At 39.6% G+C, this 23,615-nt stretch overlaps 1 long non-coding RNA gene across 3 annotated transcripts; it reads right to left on the bottom strand.

Annotated features, from left to right (window-relative positions):
• Nucleotides 1-577: 577 nt before the first annotated feature.
• On the bottom strand, nucleotides 578-21,897 carry LOC110144948 (uncharacterized). 3 transcript variants are annotated; one of them, XR_002316019.2, is made up of 6 exons: nucleotides 21,755-21,897; nucleotides 18,106-18,332; nucleotides 9,961-10,012; nucleotides 9,532-9,613; nucleotides 1,801-1,877; nucleotides 578-792 (listed from the first exon to the last, which is right to left on the bottom strand). It is a non-coding gene; the product is annotated as an uncharacterized lncRNA (long non-coding RNA). The 3 variants fall into 3 exon arrangements; XR_002316018.2 differs by lacking the exon at nucleotides 1,801-1,877; XR_011490410.1 differs by lacking the exons at nucleotides 578-792; nucleotides 1,801-1,877 and adding an exon at nucleotides 4,564-6,520.
• Between the last annotated feature and the right edge of the window lie 1,718 nt (nucleotides 21,898-23,615).

Here is a 23,615-nt window from a genome sequence, read left to right as displayed (position 1 = left end):
GTATGGATCTCATTTCTGGTTGTCTAGTACAAAGCCAACCAAATTTCTCATAATCATTTTAGTAATATTAATACAAATGTTATGGTGGCATAACATACCATACATTGATTTAATTCCTAAATGTTTCTGTTTGCTGTATTGGTGCAGTTTCCCTAACAAAAACCTTTCAGTTGATTATGAGTCATATTTCCATGCAAGTTTATTTTTAACAATGAATTCTGATGTAGTCAGAACTATTTTTGTGGATGACTATGCTGAGTGTCATTCCAGAATCATTTTGTCAGACTCATCAGTATACCATGCATGCTTAATGTTAAAATAAAATAATAAAATGTATTTATTTATATACATTTTATATTTCTTATATAATTAAAGAAACTGTATTATCATCATATGTTTTTCCTTAATCGATGTTAATCTCTTTAACATCCACTGAAGCGTTAAATTTATACCAAGTGGTAGTACTTTATAAGTAATGGTGAATCTGTCTTAACATTTTCACCCTCATACCTACTTGTAAGTAATGAGAAAAGGTCACAGGATGATTGAACTTCAGTTTTGTCTCAGCACCATAAGATGATTCTCTTTTCTTTTATTTTTATAACACATAAAAATTTTGCAAAACTACAGCCATAACGAAGTCAGTCTCTTTTACTCCACTTTCATGGCATGCACCATCTTTTATTGTTGGTATGTTAATCTTCCAGAAGAGGCTAAAAATCCCAAAAAGTAGTTTGTGTCTGCTAGTTCATTGCTATGTCCAATATTTCCATGCAAGAACTCCTCCAATGTCTAGAACAAGAATGGCACAAAGAATTACATGGGCACATCAATAAATATTTGAAAAATTACTTGAAAAGAAACAATCAGAACAGAGGAGCAGAAGCACAGCCATTCTTTTTTTTTTTTTTATTAGTTGGAGGCTAATTACTTCACAACATTTCAGTGGGTTTTGTCATACACTGACATGAATCAGCCATTCCTTCTTCAACAATGCAAGCTGCTCCACTTCTCACACTCATCTTGAAAATCAAAGGGAACCAGCAGGAGAAAATGGACAAATGCTCCACTGTTGATGGCAGTGACTTAGATTTGGGAAGTTTTATTAAATATCTGTGGTGAGAGGATGTCAACACGTCTCCTGCCTAGTCCTACCCTCTGTCTCGCCTCACCCCCCTCTCATTTCAGGAGCACTCAAAGCCAGGGAAACATAGATACTGGGATCCTTGAAAAAAAAAATCATCATCTTGACTTTCATTCCAAGAGCTTATTCCTGGTAAAAAAATCCCCTTTCTATAAGGGAAGATTTGCAAGGATTTGCCATGATAGAGAACCAGTTTTGTACTGTTATTTCTCCCACCTCCAGGCCCCCACTCTCACATCAAAATGGGAAAGAACATGATCCTCATTGGAGGGCAGAGGGAGCAGAATGGAAAAGAGACAAAGAAACTGCAGATAAGTTTGACTACAGAAGGATAGGAAGGCCCTGAATTCATTAGGTAGAGCCCAAGAAGGTGAATGAGGTCCTGAGCAGCAGGAGCAGAAATCAGGGTGTTAAACAGGGGCAGGTTGAGGAGATACCATACAATATTCCCCCCAACTCTCCCCCTCAACTCCTGTAAATCTCCAGAAGCCCTGAGTACACAAAATCATCTCCCCTATTTCCCCATATCCCTCAAAGTCTTATGTAAGTGTTGAGGTTTGGTCAGTGAAAAGAAAGGGAGCCTTGGGTTCAGAACAGTGAAGCCACCAAGTACATGACTGAAGACCAGAGACCATGCAGAACTGTGCTGACCTCACCTGACGGCATCATGGACAGACCCTTCTCCCTGATGCCATGTGAGCCCCAGGAAGTGGATGCTAGGGGTAAAAGGACCCTAGGGGGTAAAAGGAAGAAAGGACAAATTTAATTAACTGAACTAAAATCTAGAATGGCTGAGAAAACCCAGAACTGACTACAACACATTCCCGCATTAGGGGGAATGAGGACTCAACAAAGAGATTGGTAGCGTTAGGGACAAAGTTTCACAGCACAGTTCAGAAGCATTCACGTCCCTTAGCATATATTGTAACTCTATTTGGCAAGCTACATGCTGGGGATGACAAGCATAAGTGTAACTAAACAATCTCTTTAAAGTGTCATGAATACCTGAGAAGAAATAAATACAAGTTTAATGCATTTTATCTAAACTGAGGACAGCTAAAATAAAGGAGATGGCAGAATACATTGTAGACACAGATGTGACCAATAATTTCCTTGAAAATACAGTTGAAAATCATGATTAATATTTTATAACAAAAGAAAAGATTATATTACTATTTAAATTTAGCTGTTCCTAACAACACTGTCACCAAGAGTGGAAATGAGATGTTGACCCACTGTATTAGGACATGTATTTTAAATTTCTGCACACTGTGTCATTCCCTTACTTTTCCAAAAATATTTATTCAGGAGCTGGGTCAATGATTAAGGACTGTAGGACGATTAGAAAGAAGTCAAACTTACTGATCTGTAAAGAAGACTGGTACATTATAGTACTTGGATGTAATAATTAGTATCATTCTCTTCATTAGCATTATGGTCATTAAAAAAGCGTGTAATATACTGGTTATGGACATAGAGTACAGAGTCAAATCTCAGCTCATTCGTTTACTAGCTATGTGTCACTCCAGTAAGTTGCTTAACGTCTTAGTTTACCCACCTGTAAAACGGAGATTTCACTGTCCCCACCTCTCAGGGCTGTTAGACAGGCTGAAGGGAGTTTAACAGAACAAAGAACTTGGGACAGAATCTGGCACATATTAGATGCTATTCAGATGTTGACATTTACAGAGGTTATTACTGGTAGTGAGCATGGTGACATCTAAACTTAAAATGGTATTTCACAATTTAAAAACAATATTGATGTACAATGATCTATTTTAGCTTTCATAAAAACCCTGAGAAGGAGGTAACAGTGATATCCAGAATAAGGGGCTCTACACCTTTAGAGTAGGCTAGAGTCTGCAGCCCCTGTCTAGCAGGAAGAAATTTCAGAAAATGAGACCTTTAGCCACTTAACCCTTGAGAATGAGTGTAGGAACAATGAGACAGGCTGGGACCTGGACCTTTTGCTGCAGTACTGCAATACTTGCGCCTGCATATACCTCTCTATCAGCAACAAATTACAAAGAAACTATGTGGGACTAAATCTAACTGCAGGCCTGTGCAGGTGGGGCAAATTCTGAACAAAAGATATAAAAAGATCAAAGAACCCCTACTGCCATTTCTGAAGAGCCAGGAGCAAAAACAGGGTGTGGGGAGCAAAGCAAGGTACTGAGCATGCTCCCTGCACATAACACCACCTAAGCTGTCCCTTGGACCCTACCCCTGGATACACCCTACTCTCAACCCATATAAGGATTAAGCTTGCCCCCATCCCATCAGGCAGAGAGCAACCAAGTGAACATGTTTATTCTCTCTCCTCCTCTGATGTAGCTGCGTGCATGTAGCTGGGCCCCCAATAAAGCCTTGCCTAAAAAAAAGAGAGAGAGAGAGAATACTAAAATTTGGAGAGAATAAGGGCAATGTGAACCCCAGTCTCCTGAATCCAAATCTAAACCTGTTGTCAAAACATTTGCATCCTCAGCTATACAACATGATTCATTCTCCTTTAAGGAAAACATAAAGGTAAGAGGAATGGGTACTACTTTATCCAGAGACATCTAACATATAGAGCCTGATCACTATATAGAGCACAGGAGGAAGTTGTGGAGGCCCTGGTTCATTGATGGGAAAGGCCAGTTTAGGGGCCTGAGATCATCCCAAGGCAGCAGAGCCCCCTGTGGAGGCCACCTGTGTGAGGAGGTATATTATGCAAAAAGCAACCCCACTTCTAGGAATTGAAAGGCTGCAGAAAGTTAACACCTGGGCATGGAAAGATATCTCCAATCACTATGCTACAGGATAAAATTTACAATGACCTTATGTTTCAGCTATTACAGGACCTTAAGAATACTTCACCAAAGAAGATATCAGTTCAGTTGCTCAGTTGTGTCTGACTCTTTGCGACCCCATGGACTACAGCACACCAGGCTTCCCTGTCCATCAACTACTCCCCTAGATTGCTCAAACTCATGTCCATTGAGTCAGTGATGCCATCCAACCATTTATTCCTCTGTCATCCCCTTCTCCTCCCACCTTCAATCTTTCCCAGCATTGGGGTCTTTTCCAACGAGTCTGTTCTTTGCATCAAATTGCCAAAGTATTGGAGTTTCAACTTCAGCATCAGTCCTTCCAATGAATGTTCAGGACTGATTTCCTTTAGGATTGACTGGTTGGATCTCCTTGCAGTCCAAGGGACTCTCCAAGAGTCTTCTCCAACACCATGGTTCAAAAGCATTAATTCTTCAATGCTCAGCTTTTTTTTTTTTTTTTTCCATTTATTTTTTTTAGTTGGAGGCTAATTACTTTACAATATTGTTGTAGTTTTTGCCATATATTGACATGGATCAGCCATAGATTTACATGTGCTCCCCATCCCGATCCCCCCTCCCGCCTCCCTCCCCATCCCATTCCTCTGGGTCTTCCCAGTGCACCAGCCCCGAGCACTTGTCTCATGCATCCAATCTGGGCTGGTGGTCTGTTTCACCTTTGATAGTATACTTGTTTCAGTGCTATTCTCTCAGAACATCCCACCCTTGCCTTCTCCCACAGAGTCCAAAAGTCTGTTCTGTACATCTGTGTCTCTTTTTCTGCTTTGCATATTGGGTTATCGTTACCATCTTTTAAAATTCCATATATATGCGTTAGTATACTGTATTGGTCTTTATCTTTCTGGCTTACTTCACTCTTTATAATGGGCTCCAGTTTCATCCATCTCATTAGAACTGATTCAAATGAATTCTTCTTAATGGCTGAGTAATATTCCATTGTGTATATGTACCATAGCTTCCTTATTCATTCATCTGCTGATGGGCATCTAGGTTGCTTCCATGTCCTGGCTATTATAAACAGTGCTGCGATGAACATTGGGGTGCATGTGTCTCTTTCAGACCTAGCTTTCTCGGTGTGTATGCCCAGAAGTGGGATTGCTGGGTCATATAGCAGTTATATTTCCAGTTTTTTAAGAAATCTCCACACTGTTCTTCATAGCAGCTGTACTAGTTTGCATTCCCACCAACAGTGTAAGAGGGTTACCTTTTCTCCACACCCTCTCCAGCATTTATTGCTTGTAGACTTTCGGATAGCAGCCATCCTGACTGGTGTGTAATGGTACCTTGTTGTGGTTTTGATTTGCATTTCTCTGATAATGAGTGATGTTGAGCATCTTTTTATGTGTTTGTTAGCCATCTGTATGTCTTCTTTGGAGAAATGTCTGTTTAGTTCCTCGGCCCATTTTTTGATTGGGTCATTTATTTTTCTGGAATTGAGCTGCAGGAGCTGCTTGTATATTTTTAAGATTAATCCTTTGTTGCTTCGTTTGCTATTATTTTCTCCCATTCTGAGGGCCGTCTTTTCACCTTGCTTATAGTTTCCTTCGTTGTGCAAAAGCTTTTAAGTTTCATTAGGTCCCATTTGTTTATTTTTGCTTTTATTTCCAATATGCTGGGAGGTGGGTCATAGAGGATCCTGCTGTGATTTACGTCGGAGAGTGTTTTGCCTATGTTCTCCTCTAGTAGTTTTATAGTTTCTGGTCTCACATTTAGATCTTTAATCCATTTTGAGTTTATTTTTGTGTATGGTGTTAGAAGGTGTTCTAGTTTAATTCTTTTACAAGTGGTTGACCAGTGTTCCCAGCACCACTTGTTAAAGAGGTTGTCTTTTTTCCACTGTATATTCTTGCCTCCTTTGTCAAAGATAAGGTGTCCATAGGTATGTGGATTTATCTCTGGGCTTTCAATTCTGTTCCATTGATCTATATTTCTGTCTTTGTGCCAGTACCATACTGTCTTGATGACTGTGGCTTTGTAGTAGAGCCTGAAGTCAGGCAGGTTGATTCCTCCAGTTCCATTCTTCTTTCTCAAGATTACTTTGGCTATTCAAGGTTTTTTGTATTTCCATATAAATTGTGAAATTATTTGTTCTAGTTCTGTGAAAAATACCGTTGGTAGCTTGATAGGGATTGCATTGAATCTATAGATTGCTTTGGGTAGTATAGCCATTTTCACAGTATTGAGTCTTCCAATCCATGAACATGGTATATTTCTCCATCTATTTGTATCCTCTTTGATTTCTTTCATCAGTGTTTTATAGTTTTCTATATATAGGTCTTTTGTTTCTTTAAGTAGATATACTCCTAAGTATTTTATTCTTTTTGTTGCAATGGTGAATAGTATTGTTTCCTTAATTTCTCTTTCTGTTTTCTCATTGTTAGTGTATAGGAATGCAAGGAATTTCTGTGTGTTAATTTTATATCCTGCAACATTACTGTATTCATTGATTTTAAAAATGATCCAAAATCTTAAAAACAAAATGGAGTTACAGATAAATAACCTGGAGACAATGATTGAGAAGATGCAAGAAATGTTTAACAAGGACCTAGAAGAAATAAAAAAGAGTCAATCAGCTTTCTTTATAGTCCAACTCTCACATCCATACGTGACTACTGGAAACACCATAGCTTTGACTAGATGGACCTTTGTCGACAAAGTAATGTCTCTTGCTTTTTAATATGCTGTCTAGGTTGGTCATAAAGAAGATATACAGATGGCAAATAAGCACATAAAAAGATGCTCCGCACTGTACATCATCAGGGAAATGCAAATTAAAACAATAAGATACCACTATCTACTTCCCTGGTGGCTCAGACAGTAAAGCATCTGCCTATAATGTGGGAGACCCGGGTTCAAACCCTGGGTCGGGAAGATCTCCTGAAGAAGGAAATGGCAACCCACTCCAGTATTCCTACCTGGAAAATCCCATGGACGGAGAAGCCTGGTAGACTACAGTCCATGGGATTGCAAAGAATTGGACACGATTGAGCAACTTCACTTTCATCTACTTAATAGAAGGGCCAAACTCCAGAACACTGACAGCATCAAATGCTGGTGAAGCGATGTGGAGCTACAGGAACTCTTCTGACTTGAGGGGATGAAAATGGCACAGCCACTTTGGAAAACAGCTCAGTGGCTTCTTAAAACACTAAGCAAGCACACTCCTATGCAAAACAGTTGGAAACTTATGTCTTCACACAAACCTACACACAGATGTTTACTGTAGCTTTACTTACAATTGCCAAACTTGGAAGCATCCTAAGACACCCTTCAGTAAGTGAATGGATATATGAACAGTGGTACCTCCAGAAATGGAAAATTACTCTTGCTAAAAAGAAATGAGCTATCAAGATACAAAAAGACATGGATTGCTAAGAGATATACATATTGCTAAGTGAAGGAAGCCAATCTGAAAGTGCTGCATACTTTGTGATTCTAACTACGTGATATGGGAAAAGAAAAACTATGGAGACAGTAAAAAGATCAGTGGTTGCCAAGGTTGGCGGGCATAGGTGGGAGAGACATGAATAAGCTGAGCACAGAGTGAAAATACTGTTTTTGCTATTATAACAATGGATGTCATTATACTTTGTTTATACCTATAGCATGTACAACACCAAGAATGAACCAAAATGCAAACTTACAGACTTTGGTTGACTATGATGTATCAATCTAGGCTTATCCTTAGTTTAAAAAAAAATGTAGCATTCTGGTATATTCTGGTGCTTTCTATGCACATTGGAGGGTGGGGCAGAAGGCACATGGGAAATCTCTACCTCCTTCTAATTTTGCTGCAAACCTAAAACTGCTCCCAAAAATTTTTTAAAAACTAAATAAGTAAGGATACATAACTATATTTTGAATGATGTCCTGAAAAATGTCCAAGGTTAAAAATCTGTCTGTTCAAAGAAATATGGAGGCCAATATTTGCAGAGATTACACTCAAAGGTGGAAGGTAATGGAAATAATCCTTACAATTAGATAGCAGAGCCTTTCCATATTAACAAAAATGATATTTTAAAATTGAAACATTAAGCCATGGTAAGCATAAGCTCCAATATTAATGGGGCACATAAACAGGGAAAAAAAATGGTTTTGTGCTGTTTAATCTCAAAAATGGTTTAATGACCCTTATCTGATTATGAAAACAGCACAAGGCACTGTATTAGATAAATAGGACATTAAAAATACTGCTAACTGGTAAGCAGCTTGAAAATATCCAAATGAAAGTATTTTTAAATCAAATTTAATAGTCACCAAAGGAATATTAAAGAGATGTCCTGGATATGGCTATGACATTGGCAAACACAAGCATGTATAAAGAAAGTAAAAGGAAAGCACAGAATAACAACTAAGAAAACATATCACAGATTGAAAATTATGAATTTGGTTAATTTACTTAAGGCTTGGTTTCTGCTACTCCAGATGCATTAATCCTCGAGTAATAAAAATGTTGAGTAATACAGTATACTTTAATGCATAACTATACCAACCTAATACAACAAACATGGCCAAGCGCTTTTCTCTGGAATTTGGTTATTTGTTTGTTTACTATAATGAAATTTAGCCTAGAAATCAACAATAAAAATTGTATATAGAAAGAACACAAACATAAACAACACGTACATTTTGAGAAATATGTAATATTTAGAAATTAATAATAATTAAAATATTATTTGTGAAAATCATGAGCTATAATAAAGCAGTACTTAATGTTAATATTTGGTTAAGCTAGATGCTAATATATGGGGATTATTGTATTAATTTCTATTCATATTTTACATTTTAAAAATTTTCATCTGTGATTTTACTTTTTGATGTATTTTTTAATTTGATTATTTTATGTTAGGAATCAGCCATTTCAGGACACCGGACAGAGCTTAAGCAAAACATTTGTAAAACCACGAAACTTGAAGCTATCACCATTTCCCCACTACTCACTTTGACATAGAGTCGTGGTGACTAAAAAATGATTCTCTCTAGTGCTTCAGTATCTGAGTATGGGTGGGCTTGACTTGGGCTTTCCAGGTGGCACTAGTGGTAAAAACCTGTCTGCCAGTGCAGGAGACATAGAGATTCGGGTTCAATCCCCGGGTCAGGAAGATCCCCTGGAGGAGGGTACGGCAACCCACTCCAGCATTCTTGCCTGGAGAACCTCATGCACAGAGGAGCCTGGCGGGCCCCGGTCCAGAGGCTCACAAAGAGTCAGACACAGCTGAAGAGACGCAGCAGCAGCAGAGCGTGGCCTGGGATGGTTCTGGCTGCCCCTTCCAAGTGTTCGTTCATCTCTCTCTCTCTCTCTCCTTAAATGTTAGTATAATGAAAAGGACTTGACCTCACCCCAAAGTCATCTAAGTGTGGGGTCTTCCAGGCCTCAATTCCCTAACTTGAAAACTGAAGGTAATAGCAAAATCTCACAAGTGATTGCATAATCAGAGAGGTAAACAATGTGCCTGGTGGAGCAATAAGCTCAGTGAGCACTACTGAATGTTATGCTCCTTACACCATAGCCCTAGTTACTGTGCTCTACTCATTGGCTCCAACCCCAAGACTTACCTTCCTACTGATGATTATCTAGGAACCTCCTCATCCGGGCCATGGTTCATCACATTGTTCTTCTGGCACTACAACAGCATATCTGAAGTATGTATGTTAAATTGTGGTTGGAAATACAAAAGAGAATTTGTCACAGATAGTTCCAAAAAGTCAAGTAATTACCCCAAAACATTGGTCTCCATCCCAAGAGCAAAATTAGAATCACAAGATATTTTCAGCGGGATAGTGATGATACGCCCGAGTCAGAAGGGAAGTCTGGCTGAGATTAGGGAGGCTGCACCAGCAGTACCAGCACCTGTGTTGTTAGGTTTTGCACATTTGGTCAGCTCTGAAAGCCAAAATGGTTTGTGATTATAAAAGGATCCGGAGTCAGAAAGGACCAAGCATCTCTCTACCTATATCATTTGGTGACATGAGACTTGGACTCACCTCACAGAAACAGCAGTTTTTTCTCTTGTTTATCATGGTCTAATCTTTTGAACTGTAATTTGGAGAAACAGACAAAAGATTATCTCTGTTAATGAAATCTTCTTGGTTTGTTTTGTTTCTTCAGGGAGCTTGATGTTTACCTACGTGTTCCCAAATGAGAGAGCCATTTTTAGGAATCTATTTTTCCAAATAGCAAATAGAAATGAACCCTAGAAGAAAAATAAAGGAATTCAGACAGTCTAGAAAGTAACCCAAGTGCTCACGTTTATTATCACCTCCCGGAGTACTGTTACTTCTCCAGTATTTCCTGCAAGAACCCCAGTTGCACTGTAGGTCACATCCAGCAGTGACCTGTGACATTTATTAGAACCTGTTTGATGTACTTACTCTTTTTTTTTTCCTTAAGAACCCCTTAACACCTAACCATCCACACAGGTGTTTGTTAGCAGGTACAGTGTTACTGAACTTTTACTTTTGTAGGTACAATCCTGAAATAAAGCACATAGGATGAAATACAGAACACTATAAAGGCCACTTCATAAATCCTATCATCTTTATGGTCCTACAACTATGCTGTGAAATTATATACAATAAATGCAGCATCATATGATTTTCAACTGTATATTTTGTAAACACTGTTTTGATTTCTCTAATATGTCTCTGGAACTACTCTATAATGTGAATTCATGTTTCCTTCATTTTTGTTATTTTTGGAACACAGCCAGTTACAAAGAAACAATTTTATTTTTCAAATCACCACTATCCTCTACACCATCTTTGGCCAATGGGGAAAAGCATCAGATTGTTAAGCAAACAATAACTAGGTGCAAAGCTCAGAAAGATAGGAATGGCTGTTCCCTCATATAGGCAGGGCAGTTGGAAGCTTTCCTTCTTTTGACAATTACAGATACAGTGAGTGCATCAAGAGGGCATGTGAGAAATATCAGTGCTCACTTGACCTACCAAATATATTTGTTTGGGAAAATATAAATGACAAATTGATCTTCAGATTAATGGCTGCCATATTGGTAAAGTACAAATCACTTTTAACAGCCACATTACTTTAGTAAAGAGAAGCTAGCTAACTGCTCTTTAATTAAGTACAGTTAATGACCTTAAGGGGATTAGTAGTCTTGTCTGATAATCAATAAGCATGGCAAGATTGCTGCCTCATAAACTGGGATGGGAGAACTAAATTAATCTGAAAAGATTAGTTTCCCCTAGGTTTTTGGTTTGTTTTTTTTTTCTTATAGGTTGATTCCATGCAACCCTTTGGAAACTCATAATCCCAGGCAAGAAGTACATGCCAGTAATCCATTTGTTATAAAGATATACATTTATCTTAGCATACATGGCTTGAAAAATGGTGCCAAGAATCCAAGTGACAAAAAAAGGCCTTTTCTTGCAAATCATTGCTTGAATAATGCTCAAATAAAATCCTCTGTGCTACATTTGGTAAGTGATTGGTTAATGGATTCTAACTAGCTCTACCACTGTGAGGTTCCGTTTCTTCATTCATAAAATGAAGGAGGAAGCCTTGAAGGCCCTTTCTAGTTCCTACATTTTATAGTTTGAATAGATCATAATTATAGATCCACTTGGCAATTATCCATTTTTTAGTAGCCAATCAGTTTTGAGCAATAAGACACTAACCTTCTGGGCTAAGTCTCATCTTCGTTTGCCCCTACACATTCAGCAAAAACAAGCACAGTAGGGCAAGATAGTACATTTGAAATGTACCATCTAGGCAAAAAAAAAAAAAACAATAAAAATGGGTGGTATTGGATGCCATTTGGTACAATGGAGATAGGAGAGAGAGAAGGAGGTGGAACTTGGTAATAATAGCTTTGTAGTCACATTTGTTTTATTCAATACTTGACTCTTCTGCTTCTAAGAAACATGGCTTAGACAAATTGCTCTTTCTTTCTCAACCTCAGTAGGGTTAGAGAGCAGATCATCAAAATCATGGTAAATAAATGTTCTATGTACATATCATAGCACTTTCCAAATGCTACTTGTCTATTCTCATGCCATTCTCTGATGTATTTAGGTGGTCAATAGACAAATTCACACAAAATTTGTATGATCCAGCAATCCCACTCCTGGGCATATATCTGGAAAACCATATTTCAAAGATACATGCACTCCAATATTCACAGCAGCAGTATTTATAGTGGTTAACACATGGAAGCAACCTAAATGTCCATCAGCAGATGGATGAATAAAGAGGATGTGGTGCATATATACAACGAAATATTGCTCAGTCATTAAAAAGGATGATGAAATAATGCCATTTGCAGCAACATGGACGAATCTAGAGAAGATCATACTAAGAAAGTCAGATGGAGAAAGACAATGCAAATATATATGGTATCAGAAAAATGGTACCAGTCATACGTGGAATCTAAAAATGATTCAAGTGAACTTATTTATAAAACAGAAACAGACTCAGATTTAGAAAACAAACTTATAGTTACAAAAGGAGAAGGTAGAGGAGAGAATAAATCAAGATGTTGAGATTAACATGCACCTTACTACAAAATAGTCAACAAGGACTTACTGTATAGCACAGTTAGATAGGAACTCTACTAAATATTCTGTAATGACCTATATGGGAAAAAAGCTGAAAAGCAATGGATATAGGTAAATGTATAACTGAATCACTTTGTTGTGACCAACACAAAATTGAAAATCAACTATTCACCAAAATAAAAATTTTAAATACATGTATATGCAGTATAACTATATGTGATATATAAATTCTCTACTTGTGTATCTGAGTGCCCACAAACCTTTTTAAAATAAGACTGGGTCTTTTTTAGCTATAGTTTTCAGCTCCACATGTAGTATCTGGCATAGACACATACTGATAAAACTAAATAAGTACACTTTATAGTAGTTTAGTGGTTTTATTCCATTTTAAACCTTCAATATCTAAGCCCTCAATGTTTTTTTGAGCAACCAGGGACATAAACCTACTTGCTAAAACTAATAAGTAGTATCTGATTTTTCTTTCAGTATGTCAGTGTTATCAACTTCATGCACAGCAGTTTACGTATAGAACAATTAAGCCCAACTATGTCCTAGGGATTATGTGAAGTGGTTTTAAACATTAAATGATGCTAATCACAAAAAATTATATAGCTATTTAATATGTGCTGTCATAATAGAAAGGGTTTTTCTTAGAGTCTTTTCACAGTCACATTTAACTTAGTATTATAAATATGTCGATTATTATCCAAGCAACATTGGTAAGACTTGGAAACTTGGAAGCTGAAATTGTCAGAAAAAGTCATTTGCCAGCATGAGATAAAGTTCTATTTACTAACATAAGTAAGATAATGTAATAAAGGCTATATTTGCAGAATAATCTCAAGAACTTCAAAAGCTAAAAAACAAAAACAAAAACAGAAAAAACCCACTGAAATTCTAGTAATGTTGCTGGTACTTCAGAGACCTTTTCCTTTTTTATGGATTGGTTATTTAACTCCTTAAGGGTTCATCTTACAAGCCTTCTAGATGAAGAAAATGCAAAAGGTTCTATGAGCAAGGGAGAAAAGCTTTCTTTACTAGATGAAAAATTGTTAACATTTACTATATTCCAAAAGTCAAAAATCCATACAGTGTATGGGAATGAAACCCATTCTGAAATTCCTACATGAGATGCCAGATTTCCAGCTTTGCCACTGAACATGGCTGTCCATGTCTTTAGATTCTCTTGCAATCCCATTTTTTCCCCATCGGTGAGAAAGTACACAGAAAGGGCAATGTGTTTCCGGCAGTCTATAAGAGCCTCTAATGCTTAAATGCTATTGGATTGGTCTTGGGGGAGCTGGGGACTGGGCTTCTGATTCTACAGCTGGCCCTCAGGTTTCTCACTGGTGACAGAGGGCAGCTCCCCACGTGGAGGTGGTTGGGCACCCCTGTGCTCTGCTACTGGGGGCATTTTCTGCAGCACCTATTTCAATCAGTGGACAGTTCTTACACCATCTACCTACTACTGATGCTGGTGGACTGACTGAGTTCCTAGATGCTGCCTTGGGGAAACTGCTCTGCCCAACCATCTTTACAATGCTGAAATAGGTATGTTTCAAGGGTCACTAAGGAGGTCCTGGTGGCTCAAATGGTAAAAAAAAAAAAAAAAAAAAAAATCTACCTGCAATGCAAGGGGGTGTGAAAGTTGCTCAGTCATACCTGACTCTTTGCAACCCCATGGACGGTAGCCCACCAGGCTCCTCTGTCCATGGGGATTTCCCAGGCAAGAATATTGGAGTGGGCTGCCATTCCCTTCTCCAGGGATCTTCTTGCCCTGGGGATCAAACCCAGGTCTCCTGCATTGCAGGCAGATTCTTTACTGTCTAAGCCACCAGGGAAGCCCATAATACAAAAGACCTGGGTTCAATTCCCTGGGTCGGGAAGATCCCCTGGAGAAGGGAATGGCAGCCCACTCCAGTGTTCTGGCCTGGAAAATTCTAGGGACAGAGGAGCCTGGCAGGCTATAGTTCATGGGGTTGCAAAGAACTGGACATGACTGAGCGACTAACACTTTCACCTTCAAGGAGGTCCTATTCTCTGAACCATGAGCCACAACTACCCTTTAAGTCATGAATTAATCCAGTGTCATTATAAATGGCAAAATGTGTTGTTCAACTGCGTCCCCATGGACACACTGACCTCAATGTCAATAAATTGCAGTAGGTGATGAGATTTCCTTAATTCCTTTCTCTGAAACAGCTATGGCCATGAAGACAACATCAAACACTTGAACACTCAAAAAGTCCCCTGAAAGTCCCTAGCTGCGGGATAGAGTAATAACAAATACAAAATCATCCTAAATTTCCACTGTGCCTCTCAGTCAAGCTCTAAAAATTCAAAAATAGTACTGTTACTACTTTGCCAAAACTTCAAGGAGCAGTTAAAAGAAAGAAACATCATTGGAGTTAAGATTTTATTCTTCATAGAGTTGAAGCAATATGACAAGGCGTTATAAAACTGTAGGAGAGGATAGCAGTAAGTAGTAGTAAGATTAGTAACGGAAATAGTAGTAGTAATGGAAGTTCTATTAGATGTTTGGAGACAGCAAGAGAATCAATGAGAAAGAACATTGCAGAATAGATTTGGTTGAAGAAAGACCTGCTAAGTGTCCCTTCATCCTGTCTCACTTAGTATATGTGGCTGCCCATGCCAGTCAGTCAGTCAGTTCAGTCGCTCAGTTGGGTCTGACTCTTTGCAACCCCATGACTGCGGCACGCCAGGCCTCCCTGTCCATCACCAACTCCCGGAGCTTGCTCACACTCATGTCCATTGAGTCTGTGATGCCATCCAACCATCTCATCCTCTGTCGTCCCCTTCTCCTCCCACCTTCAATCTTTCCCAGCATCAGGGTCTTTTCCAATGAGTCAGCTCTTCACATCAGGTGGCCAAAGTATTGGAGTTTCAACTTCAGCATCAGTCCTTCCAATGATTATTTAGGATTGATTTCCTTTAGGATGGACTGGTTGGATCTCCTTGCAGTCCAAGGGACTCTCAAGTCTTCTCCAACACCGCAGTTCAAAAGCATTAATTCTTCGGCGCTCAGCTTTCTTTATAGTCCAACTCTCACATCCATACATGACTACTGGGAAAACTATAGCCTTGACTAGATGGACCTTTGTTGACAAAGTGATGTCTCTGCTTTTTAATATGCTATCTAGGTTGGTCTCATAATGTTCCTTCCAAGTAGTAAGCATCTTTTAATTTCATGGCTGCAGTCACCATCTGCAGTGATTTTGGAGCCCAAAAAATTAAAGTATGCCACTATTTCCACTGTTTCCCCATCTATTTCCCATGAAGTGATGGGACCAGATTCCATGATCTTAGTTTTCTGAATATTGAGCTTTAAGCCACCTTTTTCACTCTCCTCTTTCACTTTCATCAAGAGGCTTTTTAGGTCTTCTTCACTTTCTGCCTAAAGGGTGGTATCATCTGCATATCTGAAGTTATTAATATTGCCAGAGAAGCCTACAATTTTAGCATCATCTTCAGCAGTCTTCATTATAAGGTCATGGGGGGGGAAATACAGAAAAGTGAAGAGAGCATAGGTATTCTACCATCATCTCTGGCTAAAGCTTTATGAGGCCTTGAGCAAAACCCTTCACATCATGGCCCCCCATTCCTCTCCCATAAATATCCATCTCACAGGGCTCTTGGAAGACTTATAACTCATCAACACAAGACACCTAGTGGCGTTAGGATTAGAGTAGTGATTTTTAAATAGATACATTATTTTTCAAATATTAAATTAAAAAAGGCAAATAATTCAGTGCTACCCATGTCCATTCATCCAGATTTAATTTATTAGTATCAAGGAAGGTCCAATGAGACTCTAATGGAGAGCAGAGAAGGTTCCGAGAACAAAATTCATTCCCTGGGGGCCACTCAAGGAGAGAACCCTACAGAGATCAGTAGAGCAGGAGAATACAATGGGGAAGCATTGAAGATGTTCAAAGGGAGTTTTCCAATGGATCAAAGAGTTTCTGTTACAGTTCTGCTCTGGACTAGCCCTGAGTCCGGATAAGGATATTTAATCAGAGAGCAATTAACTGTTATTAACATCAAATCATGATTTTTACTTTGCAGGTGTCACATTTTCATTTCTATGTCTTTCTCAGAGAAACATTTTCCTCAGCATTTTCTCAAATTGGCATGGTTCTTTTTTTCTCACAATGATGTTGGGGGTTGCAATGATAGGAGAACTGACCCAGAGCTTCTCATAAGAGCAGCCCTGGTCCCTATGTTGCCATTGGACATATTGATAAACAGCTCTGGTATCAGATTGAAGATGTCTTGTGCTACAGATTATGAACTGGGGGCCAGGCTTGTGAAAGTCTCTGCAAAGAGTATTCTTTTTACGTTTTTATTGCCTACAAAATGCCAGGAGAGTTTCCAAGTAAGAGCAATCACTGTTAAAGAAAATAGGACATAAAATAAACTGTTATTACCTGCAAAACAGCTGTATTTCCTTTTCTTTCCAGAGAAGCACATAAACCCTCTGTATACTCTGACATGAGGAAATGTAATAGAACTTTTATTTCTGTAAACACTAGATATTCATTCTTGATAGGTAACATTGGGGGGAAAGTTGTGCTTAAAATTATATCAGCTGTTGCAGAATCACAAAATCAAAGAAGGGATCTCACAAATGGATCTGGCCATTCTTGGTCCAAGACGGGATGTTGTTAAGGTTATAAGCAAGTGTTTGCAGCGGGACAGACTGGCGTTCAAAAATTCCAGCTCTGCCTCTTGGTACCTAGGGGACCTGGAAAAATTTATTTTTGCACTGCAAATTTCACTTTCCTAATTGTTGAAGTGGGGACAATAATAGCACCTATAATAGCACCTACTTTATAGGTGCTATTAAATGAAATAATAATATTAAATGAAGTAAAATATGTAAAGAGTTAAATATAGCACTTGACCCATTGGGAGCACACCAAACAATTCGTAGCTATTATGCCAAAAGTGTTTCTAGCAACTAGTTGTCTGTCATTTTATAATATATAAAGGGGACCTAGTGTATAATTTGAAGAAATAAGAATATTTTCAATTGCTTACTTTCTCTTTCATTCATTTAAATCCCCTGCTTTTCCTGATTGTTTTCTTTGAATAAAATGAATGATTTCTCAACACCTGTCTTATAAACACACCCTTCACAGATCTAGAATCATGATTTTACAGCTGTGAAAGCCTTCATATATAATTTAATGCAACTCCCTTGTTTTCTAGATGATGGAACAAAGTGTTAAAAAGATGACAGGACTTGCACAAATTCACAGGTATCATCTTCAACAAGACTCCAGCTATTACCGGCCTCTCCCAAAGCTCCTTCAAGTAAAAGTCTGAATTTGAAGCTAATTTTCACACTCTCCAGTCCTTGATCCCTGACATGAGTTCTCCCAACCACCTCTTATTGTCATTCTATCCTTTTTATGATACTTTTTTTTCTAGCATGTTCCTGGTTCTCTCTCTCTCTTTTTTTGCTATTTGAAGACTGCAAGCTGAATGCATCACCCTATTGTTGTCTAATTACAGACAAGGGTTCCAAAGGATTCTTCCCTGACCCCTGGTTTTTGGTACTGCCCCTGGAAGAATCTTCTCTGAGCATACCTGGTAAGGTCATGCTTTCTTTCAACTTCTCGTAGGTCCAGATACATGTGTATATTTGCTCCTCTTTCCTGGACTCTTGAGTCCCTGGACAGAGGAATTCTAGTTCCCTGCATCGATCACCCAACAGATCTCTGTGTAAGAAGGACAGAACAGTTTCTTCTTTCTTTGCCTGTGCCAATGCAACTCACGGATGTAGATCAAGGCACAACAGTGGCTGCCTCTGACTTCTGGAAAATAAAGCAAAAGGCAGAACTTGAGTTGAGTTTCTTCCTCATGTCTAACCCCTAACTGGTTTTAAATGAATGTATCAGACTGCCCTGTTGTTTTTCTTATTTTTCACTGTCAACTTTTCTCAGTAGATGTGTCTTCATATCCCATGGATACATATTCAAGTACATAATTTGGTATAAAGATTCCACTGACGTTCTTATTTAAATTCCAGACCCCTTTTATTAAAACTTTAATTCTACCTTCTTTTGACGGAGCCAAAGAGGCATGGATTTGGTATGAAATTTTTCATACATCAGTTACACATTCTTGAAAACAAGGATGCTAAATTTTGAGAACTGCTTTCTACATAATGATTAAAACTAGTTTGAAGTAGTAATTTACTCCCCCTCCAATACCACTCGGTGGGTTAGCGGGGTGTGTATGGAAGGTTAGATGATTACAGAATTATTTTTAAGAAAAGATATTTCTAATTTCTAACCTGGGTTAAATAAATATAAACCTTAAGCTGGAGGGGGGAGGTGGCAGGCAAAGGGATGAGCACAAATTCCCCATCCATAAAAAACATCTGTCACAAGGAAAACAGTAGCAAGTCCAGATGGTACCCAGCTCTGACACAAGCCAGGGAATGCTCTATGGACAGAGACGCCATATAGATTGTGTGTGTGAGGAAGCACAAAATACAGTCTTACAGAATTAAAACCGGAAACCTTCACGGCTGGGTAGGGGGAGAGAACGAGAGCTTAGTCAATATTCTAACAATGACTACTTTGTAAAACCTTTTCTTATTACTTTATGTCTACACCTCTCCTTTAAAATGTACTATAAGGCACATGGCAGTTTTACACTGGGCAGTCACACTGGGAGGGGGCAAACGCTGCCCAGTATTGAAAAAACCAATTGGAAAGGCGAACATGCATGGCACCCAGTCGGTGGGCATGCCGTCTAACATGGTCTCAGGTCAGCAACTGGCCTCTTCCTGTTGTCTTCAGCATGCATTTGGTGCACAGCTCTGCTAAGATCAGCTGAACTGGACATAGAAAACAACTTATGGTAATCAAAGGGGAAATGGTGGGGGGATAAATGAGGAAGTTGCGATGAACAGATATACACTATTTATAAAATAGATAACCAATGAGGACCTATTAACATAGCAGAGGGAACTATATGCACTATCCTGTAATAACCTATAAGGGAAAAGAGCACTGTGCTATACAACTGAAACTAACAACACATTATAAATCAACTATACTTCAGTAAAATAAAACAAAGCTTAAGAAAAAAGATCTCTGAAGCAATTGAGCCCTACTCGCTTCACTCTCTCCCTGAGCTAGAGGTTAGTTATTCTCAGTTTAAATATTTCTCATTCAGGGAGGCTTCTTCAGCTGAGAGAGTCTGGTTTAGGGCTCCCATTGCACCCTCCTTAGCAGCCAGGGCCTTCTGTGAGAACTCACCACAGCTGTGGTCATTGGCTCAAAGCAGGGTCTTCCTCTAAGCCTGAACTACACAAATGCTGGGAATACAACCATTTTCCACATTTAGCCAGCTCATGGCTGACTCTGCATCTTCACGTCTTCCGTCTGTGTAACAGACACTGTTCTAAGCACCCATACAGTGATGAACAAAACAGACAAAACCCCTGTTTCATGCAGTTCGTTTCTATGAAGGGAGACAAGCAACAAGCGTGAAATAAATTAGCAAGGCTCTCAAGAGAGAAATGTTTGATGGTGCTGACAGCTCTGGAGGAAAATCCAGGAGGCAAAGAGAGAAGGGGAGAGTGGGATAGGAGAGGGGGTTCTCAGTTCTAAATAAAGTGATCGGAAAAGCCTCACTGAGAACTTGAGGAAGATCTAAAGAAGGCGAGGGAGCAAAGGCAGGCAACACAAAGGTGTTTAAATGTTGAGTGAGCTAGTAAATGAAAGGACAAGGTAAAGAAGAGTGCAGTCACTGGTCTAGGGTTTCCTCATCTGTGTGGTTCCAGCCTCAGGAGCACTCTGCGAGGTTAAAAAAGATCTACATAAAAACCCAAGGAAGCAGCTCTGGGGTGGAGTTATTTTCTTTCTAATTTGAATTACATAACAGAAAACAAAAACTAGTTGATAGGTTGCAGAAATCAAGGAAAGTAAGAATGATTAGCCAACGGTGGACTTTCTAGAGAAGAGTAGGTGAGGACCAGCGTGAGCAGAGGCGGAAAAGAAGAAAGGAATCCGGTGCCTTGGTGTCATGGGAGACCCAGGGGAGAAACTGACTTCTGGACCATTTGGAGAGGATGCTGGCTTGAAAGGCAGGCCAGAGAGAGAGCCGTTGGCACTAAAGAAAGAAATTTTGTGTCTGATGTCACAGACAGTTGTAACCAGTGGGCTTTATGAAGCCTAATCGAGACCTGAGACTGATGGCCAAGGAGAGGAGATGGAACTCTATTAGTGCAAGAGTGGAATGGGGCAGGTGTGGTGCCAATAAGAGAGAGATGAGATAAAGGGGGGAAAAGGGCATCACTAACTGCAGGACATGGAGAGAGGCTCACAACCTGTCAGCCTGCTTTCATCTGGAACAGAAACTGGGCCAGATAATCCCTGTAGTGACTTCCAGCTCTAATCGGTTCTGACTTTGTTTATATTATAAAGGGATAGTATAAAGAAAGACATCTCCTTTCTGGATTGAATATTACCTCTTCCCATGGTTCTACTGTTGTTTCTGAAATGCAACTCTGCGTACCCGAGGCTGAATGATACCGAAATGTCGGAGTTTGCAGGAGAGAAATGTTTATTGAGGGCCCTGCAACGGTATGAGTGGTTTATACTTTAAAAATCCCAGACTCCCTGAAAGCTCCCAGCAGAACCCTTTTCTAAGAAAGCTGAGGGAGGGGCATGGTGAGTTTATGCCAACGTCTCGGTGTCAGACCCTTTGTTCTTGAGAATTGAGTCATGGTCAGGTAACCATGTTCCCGTAAATTTCCACCAAACGAACTTTATTCTCTGTTCTGACAAGAGCAGGTCCTGCGGCTCAACATTCAACCTCTGAGATCCAGGACTGGCTGAGAGGCTCAGCAGCAGGCTCCCTCAGGGCCCCAGACCCCAGACCCTATCTGGCTGCATCACGGAGGAGGCCAGGCGCCCAGGACCCAAAGGTCAGTTGGGTCAGGAGCTCAGGCTCCTCAGGCCAGCCACATGGCGGGGGCAGGGCTCACAGACTATGTCCCAGGCAGGCGGTCACTGCCATTAGGTCTCAGAGGCAGGGACTGGGGAGAGGCTCACCGCCCCCTCAAGGCCTGAGCCTGGTCAGTGGGCAGCCTTGGCCAGGGCTCTGGAGCCTTCCAGGACACAGATCCTGCCGGCCCCCTGAGCCCCACACCCCACCCCAGCTCCCCTGCTGGCCCTGGGACAGAGGGCCCCAGGGAGGAGGCCAGGGTCCCACCTCTTACCTCACTCTCTGCCTGAGGACCACCGCCCAGCCAACTGTCTGCTCAGCGTGCCCACTAAATGCTGCTCAGTGACAGTTGGTCACTTGAGGGAGGGGCTTACCGTGGCCCCAGCCAATGGCAGAGCAAGAGCGCCAACGGTCACTCATTGAGAGTTGTATGCTTGTGGGGGAGGGGCGCGTTGTAGTGTGACCGTTAGTGGTCTCGTGGTAACCGTTGCCTGGTAACGGAAGCCGGTAGTAGAGTACGCCAGTGGCCATGTGCTAAGGGGTGTGCAGGCTGCACCCTGTCACACTGTTAACTGTTGTGGATGTCCCTAGAGCCGCATGCCAAAGCATTTAGTTGGAAATTTCACTTAGAAAGTCTGATTCCTCGAAAGACTAAAAAAAGAGCCACCATATGATCCAGCAATCCCACATCTGGGCAACTATCTGGAAAAGATGAAAATTATGACCCCAAAGATACATGCACCACAATGTTCATAGCAGCATTATTTTTAATAGTCAAGACATTGACTATTGACAGAGGAATGGATAAAGAAGATGTGGTATATATATATATAAAGGAAAATTACTCAGCCAAAAAAAAAAGAATGAAATAATGACATTTGTAGCAACATGAGTGAGCCTAAAGAATGTCATAATGAGTGAAGTTAAGTCAGAAAGATAAATATAATACTACTTATATGTGGAATCTAAAAAAATGATAAACTTATTATAAAGCAATCATTACAAAGGAAACTTATTATAAAAAATTAACTCAGATGCAGAAAACAAACCAAAGGGGAAAGTAAGGGGATAAATGAGAAATTTGGGATTAATATATATATACTGCTATATATATAAAATAGATAAAAAAACAAGGACCTACTGTATAGCACAGAGAACTGTATTCAGTATCTTTTAATAACCCATAATGGAAAAGTATCTGAAAAAAGATGTGTGTGTGTGTGTGTGTGTATCAGATTCAGATATCTGAATCTCTTTGCTGTACACCTGAAACTTGTGAATCAGTTATATGTCAATTAAAAAAAAAAGATCTCTAGGATTCCTCTAGTGTTAGTTGCTCATGTGTCCAACTCTTGTGACTCCATGAACTGTAGCTTGCCAGGCTCCTCTGTCCATGGGATTTCCCAGACAAGAATACTGGAGTGGGTTGCCATTTCCTTTTCCAGGGGATCTTCCCAACCGAGGGAACGAACCTGGGTCTCCTGCAGTGCAGGCAGATTCTTTACCATCTGAGCCACCAGGTAAGCCTGATTCTTGTAAAAGTCACATTCAAATCACTTTGAAAAACACAAAAATCACGTGTGTGAAATACTGCAGACTTTGGAAATAATTTATTTTATTCTATGAGCATCATGAGGAAGTAACCAAAAAGGTATACAGAAAGAGAGTACTACACCACAGGCATATATTTAAGACCAACCCTTAACCACATATGAAACCACAAAATGAGGCAGATACTAATTGGAAGATCCGTAGATCATTTAAAAGACAGCAGCACACAAACAACCCCATCCCTTGGAGTCAGGAATTCCCCATCTTCCTTGTCTTCAGCTACACTGATTTTAATCTAAGTCATGTTGGGCAGGACTTAAAGAGAATTTGGTGAGAGGATTGACAAAGATTTCTACAGCATAAAGAAATCTCAGGCAAACATTTTACATATACAAGTAAAGTGAAATTTATGAAGACTTTATTTTTTGTGACTACCTTTAACTCAGTTCAACCTTTCATAGATTATTATGAATTCATATGCTAAATTGATAGTTTGGTTCTGTTTCAGTGTTCTCACTTTGTGGGATGAAAGAACCCTTCCTAAGAAATTTCAAAATTAATTTTGTGATTTTATTTTAGTAAAA

The sequence above is a fragment of the Odocoileus virginianus genome, chromosome 11, assembly GCF_023699985.2.
Source record: "Odocoileus virginianus isolate 20LAN1187 ecotype Illinois chromosome 11, Ovbor_1.2, whole genome shotgun sequence".
NCBI lineage: Eukaryota > Metazoa > Chordata > Mammalia > Artiodactyla > Cervidae > Odocoileus > Odocoileus virginianus.
This window is presented reverse-complemented; position numbering and strand designations above follow the sequence as displayed.